The following is a 20321-nucleotide window of genomic DNA, read 5'->3' as shown; positions in this document are numbered from 1 at the left end:
ATTACAGTGGGTTACAATATTACCCTCATATTGCTTATTACAGAATGTAGAGATGTTGTATATTAGCATGTTTGATTATTTTTTTCCCACTAGACTGTGAGTTTCATAAACCTTGTCTCCTTGTTCTCTGCTCTATCTGCATTACCTAGCATAACACCTGAAATGTAATAGGCTATCAAGTATTGGTTAAAAGTGTAGATGGATTGAGAATATTTACTAGGTCCTATTTTGTGCTAGGCACCAGGCTAGGATGTGGAACATCAATGTTAATAAAATTATACTCACAAAGTGTAAAATTAAGTCAAGGAGATATTAATAGTAAATAGTCTGGGATGATATTCATAATGAACACAAAAAACTTTGGGAACACAAGTGTAAAGGGTCAGAAAAATAAACAAGAATCTCCTCAATTTTTATTATCTTTTGTAAGGGAAGTTATTTGACTTTCCCCATGTCTTGCCCTGTGTTTGGACCCTGTAGAGATTCTAGTTCACACATCTCTATCTTCAATTATGTTATCCATACATAACAAACACTGAACCTTAAGAGAAGTTTTGACTAGTTCTAATTGCTTTCTGACCACCTAAGACTAACTTTTATCTTCATTAGAAATCCTTATAAAGTCATAGACTCAGATGTTACAAATCTTCTGTCTAACTGCAATCTTAGATTAAACTGAGTAATATAGTCTACCTAAGCAAGAGGATGTTGATTCAAACCTAAAAGCTAGAGTCTGTTCATTTATCCTTATTCTACCATCCAGATTTATGATAGATAATTGAATCAGCCTGCCCAAATTGATGCTTGCCTTTACTTCACCTGTTGTAGCTCAAATCAAATACCTTAGAATCATATTTGAAAGCACCTTATAAGAGCTAGTGACTGAATGTAACAGTTTCTCTCTGCATGAATACAAAGCACTTCTGTAAATAACACACTTAGCAATTGAATAAAACACATGTTCATAAAAACAGATGTATCTATGGCATGCATTAAACTTTGCACAGAAATAGCCAGTCAATTATTAACATAATTATTTTAAAATATTCATTCAATATAAAATTTATTAATTTCTGGGGAACTATGACTGAATATATTATTTTAGAAATTATTCTAGGTATGGTACATATAAGAGGAAATAGAACAACCTTACTTTGATATGTGATTTACTGGTACATGCCTTGAACCTAAGACACCTGGTACTTGATCACTTACTTGCTATATGCTATTCTTTTTAAGTGGGGAATGTTTAGCACTATTTTACCATTTTCTTTTCAGGCTATAAAGAAATAGATGCATCTTGTCAAACTTAAAAATAGAAATAATCAGTCAGAATCCATTCCTACTAAGAGAAAGACAACTTAACTCTCAGAACTTTGATACTGATAACTTTTAACGGGATAGGCAATGGTGCGGTGGAGCTGGCTCAAACCTGTTCATGAGCACCACTTGTAAACTTACTTTTCATCTTCTTTTTCTTTTCTTTCTCTTTACATTGCATTTACTTTTTTGTAAAGGAATTCTACAGTATTAAGCTACTCCATTTAAAATTTTCTAATTTATCTGACCATTGCTTTCTTATTGAAATTGTCATGATGAATGTTTATTCCAGTAATGTTGATTTTAGCACAACCATAGTATCCATATTGAATAAAAATAATGCTTTGACCTCTAATTCGATTACAAAAATATATAATATATAATAATATATAATATATAATGCATTACTCCACTGTGCCTTTAAAGTTTGACATTCAAAGTTCACTTTTTCTTCTTACGTCTTTTTGACATGTTAGTCATTCACTGTTTAAAAAAAATAAACATAAAACGTATTATGATGATACCCATAGTGCTGGAAACTGCTAATTTATAATTGTATCATTGCAATTTATAGTGAGCTGAACAGTAGTGGGAATTGACAAGAGGAACAGATGTTCTCTGTTGCAACAACTTAACACCGATATAGTGGGAAAGCAGCCATAGAAGATATGTAAACAAATGAATATATTGTGGTAACATAAAACTTTATTTATAGACATTGAAATTTGAATTGTATAAAATTTTCACATGTCATCAAACATTATACTTTTTTGGAATTTTTAAAAACATTTTAAAATGTAAAAACCATCCTTATAATGGAATCCATACAAAAACAGGCTAAGGGTCAGATTTAGTTTGCTAACTCCTATGTAGATCCATCTATGTCTGTGTTTCTGAGAAATGTTTAGTACTACATCAAATTTCAATTTAGTTAACTTTTTTAAATCACTTTTCACTGCAGTTCATTTTAATTTCTTTGGAAGTGTTAGGAGCTGATCAATCTCACCACCATACTGGTACCTGTGGTGGAGTGGAGAAGGTCTCTGTGTACTCCACTCAGAGAGTCAGAAGTCATGCACTAAAACGTTGGTTTTATTGTGCATTAGAAGATCATTCCTTCTGTACCCATGGATACTTTTCAAAAGAGTTCTGAGTGCACATTATGTTGGTAGAAGTGTGGAAAACTAGCTAAGAATTAATTGACATATCACTTTTCATGATTATCGATCTTTATACTTAACTCTCTTGGGAATCTTATGAGAGGGAGGGCTGCTGGAAAATACCAAACACATTATAAAAGTGTCAGCTTTCTCAGTGTCAGTAGGTCTCTATTCCCTTAGGTAGATTGCAAAAATGCTCCAGTTTCCAATCTTTCCCAGTCTTCATAACTTTTACCATGTAGCTTAGACTACAGGCTCAATTATGTGATCTGTGTTGGTCAATAGGACGCTAGTAAGCACGATTCAAATGCAGGCTTAAGAAACGCGTGTGCAATTGGATTTCTGCGCTTTTCTGTCGCCGTGAAAAAAAAAAAAAAATTCTGAGTTCTCTCACTGGTCACAGGGGAAGAATAAGAGTTGAGTATCAGAGCTGCTAAAATATGCGCCCAGCCAACAGACACAATGACCTCACCATGGCTAACTGAGGTGCTCAACGTTAAAACAGAAGTAGGTGGCCATATCTATGAGGGGCAGTCACGCAGTCTGTGTTCTCAGAAAGATACGGTAAAAGTATCACAGGACCTCTCTTTCTACAATCAAACCGGATTAGTTCTGTTGTCTGTGCCAAACTGAACTGTACCTAGAATATCCCGCACACGCCCTCCACCTCTTCGTTTGAAAGAAACGTCTAAAAAAAAGACTTCTGGTGGCTTGGGACCAGCCAATCAGTCCTCATCTTAGCCTATGGGGGCTAAGCCATATCAGGGCTCAGCTGTATTGACCAATCAGAACTTTTATGCCTTCACTAATCAGAGTTAAGTGAGCTTCAGTATTTCATTTGCATCAGTGGAACTTACTGGGAACCTGGGCAGGAACTTTTGCTATACAACCCAAATCCAGTCTTTGTTCTCTTGAGCACAACTTCTTTTCACACTAAAAAGTCAGTTTACAAACTATGAACTAGAATAAAGGTTCTTTCCTGCAAATTCCTTTTCAGAGAAGTTTTATTCTCAGAGCCAACTTGCTCGTTTCCCCAGGTGAGCCCATTTAATATCAGCCAAACACAGGAGAGATTAGCCAATTCCAACCCTCCTCAGTCATGAGATATAATAATAAATAAATATTTCTTACATCATAAAATTTAGTATAATTTTTAATATTCAGTTGCAATTGTTAGCTCATAAAACATAATAAAACATAACTACAAATGCCTATTGGGTACTTAATCTGTGCCTAAAACTATGTTTTACTTCATATAATCTTTAAACAACTTTATGAGTTTAGTGCTATTATTCTTATCTTAGAGATGAAAATGTGTTCTGAAATACACAGCAAAACTCTTGGAGAGCTGAATTTGAACCCAGACTGTCTGACTCTGGAACCTAGATTTTTACACACTATGATTTTTCATCCTTAGAAACCAGATGAACTATACTTATGTGTCCTCAAACTAAGATTCAAGATCTTCACGATTTTATCATTAACAACTTGAAAGATATTAGACTGTCTACATCTTTGTTGGAGGGTTGTTGCTTTAAAAATAAATAGATTAATTCTCTTTCATAGATGGTCACAAAATTACCAATGGCATGTGGGCTAATGAATGCATTTAATGCACTACTTAAGCTCCTCAAGCAAATTAATCTAATATTCATTTATACTAAATTATGCCCTAAGGGGACCTGTAACCTGTTATGTTTATATGATGGATATACACTGGAGAAAATATTCTGTGCTTGGTGTAAGTATAGTAGATTTTGGATAACATTAATTAACCTCTTCCGTGCCACTTCTAGCTCTATATGCTTAATATGTGACACATTTGTGATTTCTTTGAGGGCTAGTCATAGTCTACCTGGATAAAGTTTAAATTATTCCTCTGGTATAAATAATATATTGCTCCAACCTAGTGCAACTGAACAAAGCTTTTACTAATTCTTTTAAGACACTGGCCAATTTACCTAAAGTTTCTTTGAATCCTTCGCTGTCTTGAATATATGAATCATGAGGTGTAACTATTACTTTTAATAGCAACAATAATACTGAGCATTAACATTTTATGTTTGTTTTATATCATTATCATAGCTAGAGTGTCTTTCTCTTCTATGTTCACCTGTCAAAAAATCTCCAATTTTCAAGACCCAGTACAAATGTGTCAGTCTTGTTGAAACTTCCTCCAATTGCTCATTCTAGAATTTATCTCTCATTCCTTCGAATACTTTTAGGAAGTTTCTAAGGTTCATTTGATAGTGCTAATCATATTATATCTTATATTTTGCTAAATGTATTATATTTCTAAAGATTTGAAATCTACAGAAAAATGGAAGAATGGTATAATCAATAGCTTTATACACTTCACCTGGATTCATTAATTGTTAGTAAGTTTGCTCTATCTGTTTCTATAGACATTTTCTATTATTTCGTGCTGAATATCTAAAAGGAAATAAAAGGTGTCAAGGCATTTTTCCCATAAATACTTTGGCAAGCATTGCCTGGAACTAGATTATTCTCCAATATAATCACAATATCATTATCATACCTCCAACATTTAGCATTGGTAAAATAATATTAACTATAATAGGGTCTTTATATATATTTGTCTATTTGTACAAATAGTGTCATTTATATCTGCATCTGCTGCCCTCAGCATATAATTAGGGTTTATACAATGAATTTATTGTTATGTTTCTTTGATTCCCTTTTTCTACAATGGTACCCTCAAATTTCTGCCTTATCTAAGATACACATATATAATACGTGCATGTATATGTGCATGTCTCTCTCTATATATTGTATTCATATATATATTTTCATATACATAGGAATCTGAGTTACTTATTTTACTCATTATAAGACTGAAGTTAGGCATAGACATTTAGTCATAAAACTTCTACCTATTTTGTTACACTAGAAGACATATAATCTTAGTATTTTCATCATCATTTAGCAAATTCTGATCATTTGGCTAAATGTTATCCAACAAGTCTGTCAAGTATGTATAACTTCTTTCGCTTAAGAAATTTGTGAGGCGGTACTTTGAAATTATGTATTATTCTATATCTTAATATCTTTCACCCAATTATTTTGTGTACATTGATGATCTTGCTTGAATAAGTTATACACTTGAAAGTAAAGTAATTCCTGTTGTCCACCTGACTAACTCCAGATAGTGGTGAAAATGTAGTGCCAGGAGCATCAGTATCAACATCGCCAGGGAACATGTAAAAAATTCAGATTCTCATGCCATACCTCAGACCTACTCAGAGATTCTGGGGGGTGGAGACCAGAGATATGTGCTTTAACAAGTAAGTATTTCTAGTGTTTCCATGTGCAATAAACTTTGGGAAATAACGCTCTAAATGTAATTCTGTGCTAGAAGTGGTCATGGCCACCATCTGTGTATACGTATAACTTGACAACTCCTTAGATTGGCTGCCTCTACAACTTTTAACTTTCTGCTTAGGACCTTTCTGCCTCTATGTGGGATGCTTGCTCTCTCATCCACAAACCTGGAAGTGCAAGGAAGTTAATAACTCATGGGACAGCCTTTGAACAATGAGGAACAGTAAAGCAGTAGATAACTGTTCCCATCTTTAGTACCTTAATGGTACAATTCACCAGTGCATTTTGCATAATTCTCCAGATAGTCATTACAAAACTGAGCCTCTATTGGCAACAGTGAGTATCAGCAATAATGTACCCTTGCATTAGTTTTCTTTTTTCTTTATACGTTTTCCAGATCCCTCTTTCTCTTCCCTGGAATTACTTCCCAATATAATCCACTTTCATAAATGCTATTGTTTCTAGCTCTGTTTTCTTTGTATAATAAAATTTAAGAGATTTAGAATCAGAAGAGGCACTGAGAATCCCATCCTGTGTTGGTAAACTAGAACTGAATCATTCATCCATCAGAAAATCATATAAAGGTCCAGAATACTATGGAAATTAGAGAGATGATCACCCTGGAATGCAGTAGAATCACGATTATTAATATTTTACCTGGAAGTGATTTAGTCTTAAAGGCATGTATAAGCTGAAGTAGATTTATGTGGTATTGGGACATTTGAAAGGAATAGGGGTCAAGGTAATTATACTGTTGAGGATTTAGATGATTTTTTTTTTCTTAATAGCTTAAAAACCTTGAAAGAAGAAAAGGACCCATTTAGATTATAGAACTTGAAATTCAAGGCATACTGTAAAAGTCAAAAGGCCTCCACAGCAGTGTTTAAAGACATTATATTCCACAGGGTTAACTAGGCTGAAAATTAAACCCAGGAATTAAATGTAAGGGTAGTGAACTTACAGAGGCTACTGCATGCATAGCATTTACAAGCCTCTGCGTTTATTTCGGGTTCCTGACAGGAAAAGATTAGGACTCAGACCTGTCAGGCAAGAGGATATTTCAGTTATAACCCTGAGATTCAGACTTGATGTTTTGCCTGGAATCTGAGCGGATACAGATTCCAGCCCGTGGAGAGAGGAGGAGCCACTCCCGTCACATACACTTCCCTTCTCCAGAGGTGCTGAAAGGGTTCATGGTTGATGCTTCCCTCCCTCAAGATTCTCCTCTGCTTCTGTTCATTGCCTCCACACCAGTAACTAGGGTCACGTCAGGACACATCCTGAGGAGTAATGCCATTCCATTCGTGAGAGAAATTACTATGTATACACAGTGAGTCAGAAGACTTGTCCAATATGTCCCAGGGAGCACCATAGATGGGACTTGATCCTGAAGGTATCAGAGAAGAAAATGTAGAATATAAAGCTGGACAGAGAAAAGATTATTGACTGTTCATGACTCGAGATTCTATGTACTGGCATGAACTAGCAGCTGGTCTTCATGTAAGAATGTCCAGTTAAAGCTCTCATGTGATGATGGCTTGTGGTAAATAAAAGAGATACCAGAACTGCCTTTGCAGTTAGTTATGGAAGGAGTAGAATTACTTGACTTGTACAACCAGAAAATGTCTAGAGTTGGACAGTTAAGAGATGATATCTTTTGATACAGTAGAAAATTAAAATTATTCATCAAGTTTTCAGATACATGTGTTTTATTTTTTATTTGTTTATTTTTATTTATTTTTATTTTTTTGAGATGGATGGAGTCTCACTCTGTGGCCCAGGCTGGAGTGCAGTGGCCCTACTGCAAGCTCAGCCTCCCGGGTTCCCGCCATTCTCCTGCCTCAGCCTCCGGAGTAGCTGGGACCACAGGCGCCACCACCACGCCCGGCTAATTTTTTGTATTTTTAGTAGAGACGGGGTTTCACCGTGTTAGCCAGGATGGTCTCGATCTCCTGACCTCGTGATCTGCCCGCCTCGACCTACCAAAGTGCTGGGATTACAGGCATGAGCCACCGCGCTCAGCCCGTGAGTGAGTTTTTAGGAGAACAGTTCATTGATTAATGTGAAGGTAACTCTCTTTGAACAATGACTGTACAATGGCTACATATGTATATAATAAATATTTTATTAATATTTTGTAAAGAAACCCGTGGCCAATTGACAAATTTTACTGTGGGGAAAGAAACATATTCGGACATATCTCCGGCATACGCTGTATCAAAGGATATATAAGGTTACAATAGGTCTCCTCTTAGAGTGGGAGAGAAAAGAACCTAAATGTTAAATACAGTTCTGTCTCAATTTATCTCACAGCCCGCTCACAGTATTCACTGACCCAACGCATAACCATTTATGCAGTCTCTAGTGCATAATTAGTACGCATAGCAATAGAAATTGAAATAACTCATAAAAAACCCATTATGTCAAGGATTAGGGGAAACTCTTGAGTATGCCTATTTCTCCATCCAAGATGGTAAATCAGAAGAAATATGTCATCTTGGGAGATGACATCAAAGACATAAAAGATACATAAGTGGTGGTCCTATCTTTACCCCGTTTAATTGCTCTCTCTGGTGCCTGATTAAAGAAAAAAATAAATAAAGCAAAACAGGACACAAGTCAAAGAATGCTAAAGATTGCTGGCAAGCACCAGAAGCCAGAGATGCAAGAAAGGATCCTTCTCCAGAGCCATGCATTAGAAAGAGCCTGCTTCTGCTGACACTTTGATTTCAGACTTTTAGTCTCCAGAATAATGAAGCAATAAATTCTGTTGTTTTAAGTCACTAAGATTTTTGCTACTTTTTTTTTTTCTTATGGCAGCCTTAGGTTCAGGAACTACAACCCTACTGCATTATATCATGGACTATTATGCATTTACTTGTAGTATAAAATAGTTTACATGTCTTTATGTGTTTTAAACTGTTTAATATGTAAGCTTGTAGACAGTTTCTAATTGTTTAATTGAGTGTTCAAATACACATCATTCAGTATCGAAAAACAGGAAGATAACAGGGATTTTCAATTTTTTCCCCATAGTACCATTGGTAATATGATCCACACTTTCACTGCAAGTCCAGAAAATGTGATAATTAAATTGAGGAATGAACTGATGAAATTAAAAACCAGACTTCCTGATATTGTTTGGCTGTGTCCCCACCCAAACCTCATCTTGAATTGTAGTTCCCATAATCCCCATGTGTTGTGTGCGCGACCCAGTGGGAGGTAATTGAATCATGGTTGCGGTTACCCCCATGCTGTTCCACTGATAGTGACTTCTCATGAGATCTGGTGGTTTTATAAGCATCTGGCATTTCCCCTGATGGCACTTCTCTCTGCTGCCCTGTGAAGGATATGTTTGCTTCGCCCTCAACCACGATTGTAAATTCCCTGAGGCCTCCCCAGCCATGTGGAACTGTGAGTCAATTAAACCCCTTTCCTTTATAAATTACCCAGTCTTCGGTGTTTCCTCATAGCAGCGTGAGAACGGACTAATATACTTCCTATGTAATATTTATGTAGTGAAGCAAATAATGACAGGCTAATTGATGTTACAGACAACACAAATTAATAAGATTTTTTTTTTTTTTTTGAGACACAGTCTCACTTGGTAGAGGTGAGGGTACACTGGCATGATCTCGCTCACTGCCACCTCTGCCTCCCTGGTCCTGGTTCAAGGTTCAAGCAATTCTCCTGCCTCAGCCTCGTTAGTAGCTGGGATTGCAGGCATGTGCCACCATGCCCAGCTAATTTTCATATTTTTAGTAGAAATGGGGTTTCACCATGTTGGCCATGCTGGTCTTAAACTCTTGACCTCGTGATCCACCCTCTCTTGGCCTCCCAAAGTGCTGGGATTACAGGCGGGAGCCAACACACCAAGCCAGGTATTTTTAATATACATTGACAGTTTATAATAATTCACAACTTTTAATGAAGTATCATTTACACAGGCTGTTTTTGTCATTGTTCTGGTTGTTCAGGGTTTTTGTTTGTTTACAGTCCAAATATAGTTAATTTTCAGACCCTTTATTTGCTGAGGCCTTGTAAATCCCATTGTTTTAATCTTATGATGCATGTACATTTATGTTAATCAAAAAGAGTTAGTTAATTTATATGTGTATTTCTTGCTAACATACTATAATAGGCATGGAATTTGAAGTGGCAAATAATAACTTTCATTTTGCAATATTAGATGTCTCCCCAATTTTTGATAATTAATTAAATTTGTTCTAGCCATTAAAAAAATAAATTGAATTTGTACCATTCTCCTACCCCATGTATGTTTGTTCCTACTACGCTATATTGATAGTATAAATTTTGAAGACATTTAAAAATATTCTTTTGTCTAACACTTTCTGCTATAGATCCAACTTTTAAATTTTATTTTTAATTGTGGTAACAAATAAATAATATTAAATTTACCATCTGAAACATCTTTATGTTTACAGTTCAAAATTGTTTGGTATATTTATATTGCTGTTCAACAGATTTCCAGCACTTTTCATTTTACAGTTAAAACTCTGTTATACCCTTTAAACACTCAGTTGCCTATCCCCTTCCCCTTCTTCCAGCTGTTGGCTTTCATCCTTCTATGTTTTGCTTCCATGATTTTGTCTACTTAGATGCTTTATATGAGTGGGATCATATAGTATGTATCATTTTGTGGTAGGCTTATTTTGATTAACCTAATCTCCTGGAGGTTTAACCATGTTGTTGCATGTAACAGGGTTTCCTTCCTTTTAATGGGTTCATAATATCCCAGGGTATGCAAATATGTTTTATTTATTTTTAGATTTAATTTTTAAAGGGTCATTTTCATTAAATATGATGCTGCTGTTTTAAAATCCAGGAATCTCATTTAGGAATTCTAGTGGATGTTTTAATTAAATTTCTTCCAGACTCCCTATGCTCATTTACACAATTTTATTACAAATTGTTCTATTCTCCCTAACTATCAATTTCACATTGTTGACTTAGGTATCAGTGAGGTATGAGATGCCAAGACCTCAATTGTCATCCGATCCCTCTAAAATACCAAGAAGCAGCAAAGCAGCAAAAGTTTTTTAAGTTAGAAAAAAAATTTTCTCAAATCTGTGCTAATCTTCAAGTTGGCAAATAAAACCCTGCATTTGCAGGGGGCAGGTGGTGGACCATGCAAGTATTAGTTAAACATTGAGTCAGGCAGCAGTTGTATGGGGAGAGGGTGTTCACAAACAGGTGTTTAAAATACTCTAAAATGCATTCAATCAAGCCATCCTTAATCGCTCCCCTACCTCAGACCTCAATCCTCATCTGTGAAGTGCTGTATCAGTTCTGCTATTATTTGTTTGGTTCTACCACATTGAATCATCTTTGTTAAAATGCTCAAAGCTTTTCTTCTAATTGCTACCTTCCCCTTAAGTGAATACACTGCTAATTTTCTACTCCTCAGACCATACAGCTCAATTTTCTTTCCTTTACATACTCCCCCCGCCCGTGTATATGTATATAGGTATATACACACAACATATATACACATGTAAGTATATTAATTAATTAGAACTTTATCTTGAATTCTTATATGGATTTAGTATCGGTAAGCAACACTAAGACTTAGATGAGAAGAAACAAACTTACGATTTAAAGCATAATCCAAAAACGAGAACAGCATTTTGCCGTTTTTGTTTGTTTGTTTGCTTGTTTGTTTGTTTGTTTTTAGGAAATCTCTAATATATCTTTGAACTGAGAAACAGAATAAATTTTCTGGTTGTGCAGTACCAACTGTGGAGTTGGACTTCCTGCCTTTTCAAAATCAGGCTCCTCATTTACCGGCTCTATAACATATTATTAGGCCTCAATTTCCCTATCTGTGTAAAAGACATAATTATGGTATATAATAATGTTGTACAAATTAGAGAAGATAATGTTAGGAACTTCAGAACAGTACCTGTCACCAACTAAAACCCCCCAAAATATGAGCTGCTCGTTATTATTAGTAGTAGCAAGACATTTTTTTCTTAATTATTTAAACAATATAATGTGTCTGTAAATGCAAATGTGCAAGCTGAATATCTGAAGCAACATTTTCTATACTTGCTTATGGAATGGTTTTCCAATCAAACTACACAATATAAAAGAGGTATTGTGTCATAAACTTCCTTATAGATATGTATTTTTATTGTATTATTATCATTATCATACAAGAATATAGACAGAATGGTTTATATATTTCTTAGGCAGTGCATTTTTTACTTTTTCCCTTCAAAGTTGCCTTTAGTATTCTTTTGACAGTGATCTTTTCTCATGAAAGTCTTCAGGAGCAAAGGAGAAAGCAGTGTAATTTGTTCTTGATCCCTTGGGCTCTAAGAAAGCTCTCTAAGGAATGTAAAGATAAAAATTGAAATTTTCTCAGATTCTACTGCACCCCTGTTTTACTTCTATTATAAAATGCTTATAAGTGTATCTTAAAGTCTAGTTGATATACAAACAGTGAGTGATAATTCAAGCTTTTGATATTTTCATGTGAAATATATATGAGATATATGTTTTGGACAGCAGGGATATATGGCTTAATATTTACTCATGCTTTCTGAAATCCTGAGCAAGGATTAAAATATATTGTGGACACATCAGTGTTTGATAAATTGTCATTGGATTACTCTTGTTAACTTAATGACATCAAGTCATAATTAGCAATGGTTGCTGAATTGTAAACATTTAATTATCAAGTAAACTCTTCCTGTTAACAAGCTCACTAATACTGAACAAATGGCATAACTTCTCAAGATCCTCATGTTCTTATGTAAAAATTAAGAGCAATGAAATATAGACTTTCTGAGCTTTATACATTATGTATGATTTTATCCAAAACCAAAATAAACATTTAAGGCAGAAATATACCTTTCTTTGCTTTTTTAAAATTTAAAAATATTAACTTTCTGCTACCTTTTGTAAGAGATATTTTATTAATAATTTTAAAATTATGCAATGATACCTAAGTTACTATTTCATGTTTTTCTTAGCATTATGAAAATTTCTCTATCTGTTCCACATCCTCACACTTACATCCACTTATTTGCAAGCATCATTAGTAATAAACCACTACGCCAAGATATGCCAGTGCTGTTCTTAAAAGGGTGAGAAGAGCAAAATGTACCCATTGTGCTAAGATGCTTTTATATTAAGGATCTGCTTTTGTAGCTAAGCGCATACTCTTCCAAGTTCTATACTATCTTTTGGTTTCATGTGAAACTTCTGGTTTGCTTACCAGTGAAATCTGCTCTACCTTTTCTGAATAGCCTGTCTATGACTGGGGAAGAAGAAAAGATGACATATACTTTGCTCATCTAATCTTACGTGGTCCTCTCTAATTTTTTTATTTTTGCAAAAGGTCAATGCTTATTTGGCTTCTGCTTCTCACTTCCCTGGCATCTAGTGAAAATAGTTGTAGGTTCTGGCAGCTGATGAACACAGGCTCCAATCCCAGTTCTGCTACTTACAAGCTGTGTGCCATTTGGCAAGTCCCTTAAAATATCTGGCCCTTAATTTACTTCTTTATTAAGTAATTATAGCATTTCAAAATACTCAGAATTGCTGTGAGGATTTTATTATATACTAAACACGAAATCCTGTATACCTGGGGAGTAGTTAACAAATACTAAGAAGAAGGTACCTTTTTTTCTAGACTCATATTTTTGGCAGATTCTCTTAGTCACTACAATTCTCCAAGTTACAGGCCATTAAACTTTTGTTAGATGTTTATGTACAATTTAAAAGACATATGTATACTAGACCAAGAAATCTGTGATGAATCAATTGTGGAGCTGGTAATCAATTTCTAATTGATCTGTGTAAGTTTAAGTATTTTAAGTCTAAGCAAATACGATTTTAAGTGTACACAAATCTTACCACCATAACATTATGCCACAAAACACAGGAATAAAATCTTAATGGTAATCACATTGTGTGAAGCAATTCTGATTATCCAAACTATAACTTAAAATTTCCAACTAAAATAGCTTTCTAAGCAGCCTTTATTCCCTGATTTAGTACACCACTCCATTACTATATGCTGTTAACATAAGGAGAACTCATAGGCTTATGAAAGCCAGTTGGCCAGTTTCACTCCCACTCCTTTACACACACACACACGCATGCACACACACACAATGTCCTTACAGTTCAGTTCGCAGTAATGGATCCTTGTCAACTAGCTCATTCAAGGCAATCACAAAGGGCAACAAGAGCAATACCTTTGGACCACACATTGTGGCTCTCAATGATTTCATGCTATGTTGAGGTTGACCACTGGATGGCTGTTTAGCATGCTAACCCTTCCAATTACCATGTCTAATGATGTAAACATGGCTTTCTATCTTTTTAAAACCAATTATCAACCTATAAAATTATCAGAAGATTACTTTTTTTAAAATCTGCCAAAATTAAACTGATAAGATCTTATTCAAGTTATTGTTTAGAGTCTGTTGCATTTCAGATGTAGTTGATGTGTTCTGTGCAGAAGTTCATGTTATAGTTACATCATTTAATCAATATCAATCAGGCAAATAAAGACCAAGAAAAGAAATTATAGGACGTCTTATGCTGAAGAAGTAATGCAATTTTAAAATACTAAACTAGGCTGACATCTGGAGTTGTCTGTTGATTAATCATTTACCTCAGCAAAATAGTTCAGATTTGTATATATGCTTCAGATATACATATCCTATGAGACATTATCACTTATCAGATTTGAAAGCCGAATAACAACCTAAGGGGAAAATAACTGTAAAGAAAAATAGATTCGTAGAGACTTGGAACCTTCAGGGTATGACAAATCTGGCTATAGAGAATTTGTAAACAATGTATAAGGACATTTCCAAATGTAGATAGACTATAGAAGTATACGCAATACAGGAATGAGAGTTATATTTATTTTTCTGGAATAATATTCTGGATTTCCTAAAATAAAAAAGCAAATATAACAGAAAATGAAGATAGTGACGTTTTAAACTGGGAAATCCTAGTATTTAAATAAATATAGAAATGACACCACGAATAACATTCTCACCACTATATGACTAGAAGGAAAAAAATGAATTACTTCCAAAGCATAAAAGATGATATTGCCTAATAACATCCACTCACTTTAAATATTTTGAATGTCACCGTGTTAGATACGACTGAACGGTTATTTCAAAAAGCTCTCTCATCTCTTCCTTACCTCCACTGTGGGAAATGGGGAAGCTAAGTATGCATATTGCCAGTCACCATGTTTAGCTAGAAATTGCCACATAACTCCTGTTATGTTATAACAGGAACTTTCTGGTAAAAGAAAGATTCTTCCTGTCTTAAATGAAGACATAATACCTGTAAAAACCTTTTTGTGACCATGAGAGATTGCTGAACCACATGAAATCTAGAACTTTTGAACTAATGTTAGTTGCTACCTCACTTTAGTTTCCCTGTTATAATGACCCTCTATTTAAAAAATAAAAAGTGTTAGTCTGGTTTTCTATTATTTACTGCTGAAATATTTCTGATTTCTGGGTCTAATTTTATATATCTATATCTATATAGATATAGACAAATATATGTATAAATATATATATGCATTCATTGTGATAAATACGTATTACAGATTTTGAACACCTGATTTTTGCAATGAACATAAATTGCAACCTCATTCTACTTGAATTGTCAAGTTGGTGCAACAAAATGTTTTCAAAACTCTCCAAGGAAACCTAGTGATCCCTTCAAACCAGAGCATTGCAGATATGTAAAAAGATTAGGTAGAATATTATAGGTTATTCCAGTTTCAACTAGAATGGTTCTATTTTGTAGGCTTCCAAGTTAGTATTCTTTCTAGAATAAAAAATAATGATATGATATGGCTAAAATATTTCTGAAAACCACTGGTGGAAGAAAAAGTAAATATTAGATTATGAGTTGAAAATCCTGAGTTCCTGCCCCACTCCCATTTTGTGATTTCTTAGCCAAATTGCCTTTAATGAAACAACTTTTAAATCTTTAAATGCACAGATACACTCTACATCCATTTACAGGCATGCATATTTATTTATATATTTAAATATAAAAATTTTCTGAATCTCACAGGAAGTTTTATGACAAAGGCTCACAAACTTTTAAGCTCTGTTTTTGTAAATGTTTATCTGGAGGTGTGCAGGTGCATAAGGATTTAAAATGGTTAACTGCCTAATATTTCTGATATGTAATTAATCAGTTAAGCAGAATTGCAGACAAATAGAAATATCAGCAGATGAATCTTTGCACCTACCTCACATATGAAGGAAGAAAATTGCAATATAGAGGTTGAATCTCCATCTAAAAGAGAGAATACTATAGTTAATTTGACAAAATAATATTTTCTGTGTATGTTTGTTTTAATAAATGTTATATACTTTTATCTTCATATGATACTGGTATCCTTAGATAACCTCTGTAAAATAGATTTAAAAATAGAAAAAAATAAAAATGGTTCATGAATGTATATAAAAATAATAAAAAGTCATTCATTTGAATACTAAAAATATCCAGTTTTCTCTTATACACTTTACACGAACCTTAAAAGGTTGTGAAATTCAAAACAATCTTTCTCATGTAATTAGTTTAAAAAGTCTTCTTTAAATTACTTCATGTCAATTTTAAACTAAAATTAGTTTGAAAACTGTAGGAAGATACGAAATTACCATAGTAACTCGAAATTGAAAAATGAGATCTTTAGCAAAGAAGAATTTTATTTCTCCAGAAAAAAAGAATATGTTTTCTCAAGGTTGAATAATACTTACACAATTACCACTAATTCTCATATCATAGTAGGAAATGGGTTAAAATAAAGTGGCAGCGCCTAATTCATTCCACGCCAAGATCTCTAATGTTGACGGTGGTACCCAGTTTTGGCAAAATAACTCACATTGGAATTCTGATGTAAAGAAAAGATTCATCTCTGAAATGATTCCTATAATGTACGTCTCACTATATGGGAAAGTACCAAATTTGGAGCTTGAAAGGAAAATGAAAAGAATTAGATGCAACCCATCTGAAATTCCTCTATACATTCTTTGTGTCTTCTTCAAGTGCTTATGCCCATCCTGATAATGGCTCTGCTCCCTTACAATTTCAATTATAGTCTGTGGGTTTTTAGTCATTTATTTATTTGTTATTATTCCTTAGTCTCCTGTCCTGATCTCTACCCATTGTCACTAGTTATGACCTTCCCTGACAGACTTTCCTTTTTAACACAATTCTCTTCATATGGATCCTGTGTTCTTCCTTCCCTTTTTTCTCTCTTCCTACTTTTTTTTTTTTTTTTTTTTTTTTTTTGAGACGGAATCTTGCTCTGTCACCCAGGCTGGAGTGCAGTGGCCGGATCTCAGCTCACTGCAAGCTCCGCCTCCCGGGTTCCCGCCATTCTCCTGCCTCAGCCTCCCGAGTAGCTGGGACCACAGGCGCCGCCACCTCGCCCGGCCAATTTTCTGTATTTTTAGTAGAGACGGGGTTTCACCGTGTTAGCCAGGATGGTCTCCATCTCCTGACCTCGTGATCCGCCCGTCTCGGCCTCCCAAAGTGCTGGGATTACAGGCTTGAGCCACCGCGCCCGGCCCTCTCTTCCTACTCTTGTTCTGCTTTTTCCTCCTCCTCCTTTCTTCTTTTTCCTTAATAGTTTATGACAATGGAATTCTCTCATTAGTCAAATTTGTTGTAATTATAGTTTACCTGCTACTACTACTGATGCCTTTGCAGTAGCCACAACAGTCAGCTTTTCATTATTATGAAATGGCACATTCTTAAAGAGTGCTCGTTTGACCTTTCTTTTCTATTCTGACATCTTCTCCTTCCAGGGATACATCCATCTAATCAGCGAAGTTAATCAAGTATTACAATGAGCTCTGGTCGTGGTGACAATCAACTATTATTTTGTTGGCACTTATAGGTCTTTTCAAATGTCATCCAATTACAACTCTCTGAACTTCTAGAAGTTATATTTCTGGCAATGTCACAGTTCTTGAAGGCAACATTTAATCACTTTATTAGAAATATGTGAATAATTATTAGTATGCATAAGGCTTATTTTGGTTTGGCACCTGCAAAATTATTTTATGACAATGATCTCATTCTCTCCTCAAAACAACATTTTGCTTAAATAAGGCACCACTAAGGAGTTTTTTGAAAGACCATTATTATTTTAGGGTGGCAAATCTGTATAACTCCACATTCCCCAGTGATTCTAACCATTATTTCTTTCTCTATTGCCCTTCAGGTAACCAGTAATCCACTGGCAGCCCTAGGCTTGAAGTCTTCATGCTCCTTAAGTGAGCAGTGGGGACACATTATATCTTCTGAGTGCTGTCATAACTGGAAGATTTCTATAAAAGATTTCTCTTCACATATTTTTCTAAAAAGCATATGTGTTTTTGCTCTTAAAAAAAAAAATGATCTCAATATCCAGTAGATATTCCACGTAGATTTACCATAGCATGGTGGATATACTTTATGTAGTTGTTAGAATAAATGAAAATAATTTTATTATATTATTTAATTCCTTCTCTAATGTTATTTAATATGATCAAAATTTTATGTAAACAAGATTACCTTTTTGATTCTCTCTGTATTTGCTGCTGATTTCAACAAACCTTACCTTTATTTTAATTTTTTGATATTTGCATTCTGTTCTGTAAGCACAAATCCGTAATGTTTTGAGTAAAACTTAATGGTAAATATTGAAAATAATAACAAGGAGAATAAAGCTTTTATTGTAATACTACAAATATATTAAGAGCTCAATACGAAGCTGTTACATTTGGTTTACTGAAAAATATTGTCCCTAGCATATAGAATTTCTAATAAATTATAAGAAGTAGGTTAAAATTTCATATTTTTCTAAAGATTCTGAACACTTTTGTTTCTTTAATAGCAGCGAGAAATATCAAGCCGGTTTTCCATTGTTTTCCCACTTTGTCTACTGACTAACACCCACTCAACTTACTTTTAGATACTGTGAGTCTGTTTGGGAGCCTCTGTTTGATAGCCTTTGGACCAAATACTTTCTGAGTCAACTGCTCATCTATTATTTTAGTGGGTATGTCCTCACACCTTTTTGTATACTACATGTTTCTATTTGTTAATTTCTACTTCATATTCCTGGTTGAGTCACCTTCTCAAAATGTTGAGTAGGAGGAGAACATCTGTGTCCTTGCTTGTCTGAAAATGGCTTCACTTTGTTTTTATGCTTGATTAATAACTGGTTTCGAAAAGTTCAAGGCTCAAAATAGGTTTTCCTTAAAAAATGTAAAGAACTCTCATGCCTATGGCAGTTCATAAGAAATTTTCTTGATGGAATAATTTTCCATTCAAAATTAAATTCTAGGTAAATGTGGATGAGACGTCAGGGGCTCCCTTTCAACTAGCTCCACTCATAGAGTTGAGGCTCTATCAAAAGTGTGTTATGCCAAAAAAATTGTATCCCATGTCCTGGATCACTTTTCCAGTTCACTCCTAAGGTAAAGTTTCCATACCAGCAGAAGCAAAGTAAGGAGACTCATACCCACCACTCTGACCCAACAACATAGTCATAAGGCATATGTATCATTCGAACACAAGAGGGTCACTGTCTGTTTTCCTAGTTTTTGTGCAATGGCTCAGAGGATTTTTCCTAGGTAGAGAAGCAGACATAAAGAATGAGGACTCTAAGGCTCTCTTTAAAGAAACTTTATTTGGAACAGATCATGGGAAAGGTCAAGACAAAGGGTACATTAGAAAAGAAGGTGATTTACAGGGTAGCAAGAAGAGGCTGATAACCTAATAAAAGCAATAAGCTAAGCCATAGGGCAGCTAGTTTACCAGAGACAACTGAGAAAAAAGCTAAAAATAACATCATAGCACAGAACAAAACCCAGTTCTTGACCTCAAAACCATCTGTGAACATCAGCCAGGATTTAATTGTGGAGCAATGTAATTGAGTAAAATTTGGAACATTTTATGTCCCAGAACATTGTCAATAAAATAATAATAATAAAACAATGAGCTAGAAGCTGGTGAAGGCTAATCCTTGGATATGACACTAATGAAGGCAGAGAGCTTACCAGATAAATCACAGAAAAGATAAATGGATCCCTGTTAAAATCACTGTCATTCTGTGGTAATTGTGTATGTAGGTGAAGCAGTGTTCACTGAAACACAGTATCAGAGGCTTCACTTTCAGAAAAACAAAGACTACGAAAATTGTTCAGTTAAGTCACTAAAGAAATAAACAAGCAAACAACAGCAAAAAGTTCTGGTGCAATAGGTATCAGGAATTGCTGCAATGTAGTATTTAAAATGTAGTTTCAAAAAAAATGTAAGATATACAAAGGAATAGAAAACTGACCTATGCAATAAAAAAGCAGACAGGAGAAATAACTTGTGAAAGAGTCCAGACGTAGAATTTAACACATAATGTCTTCAATATAGCTAGTAAAAATATGCTCAAAGAACAAAAAGAAAGCATGCTTAAAGAAATAAAGCCAC

Source organism: Rhinopithecus roxellana, chromosome 1, assembly GCF_007565055.1.
Source record: "Rhinopithecus roxellana isolate Shanxi Qingling chromosome 1, ASM756505v1, whole genome shotgun sequence".
NCBI lineage: Eukaryota > Metazoa > Chordata > Mammalia > Primates > Cercopithecidae > Rhinopithecus > Rhinopithecus roxellana.
Note: the sequence above shows the minus strand (reverse complement) of the source record.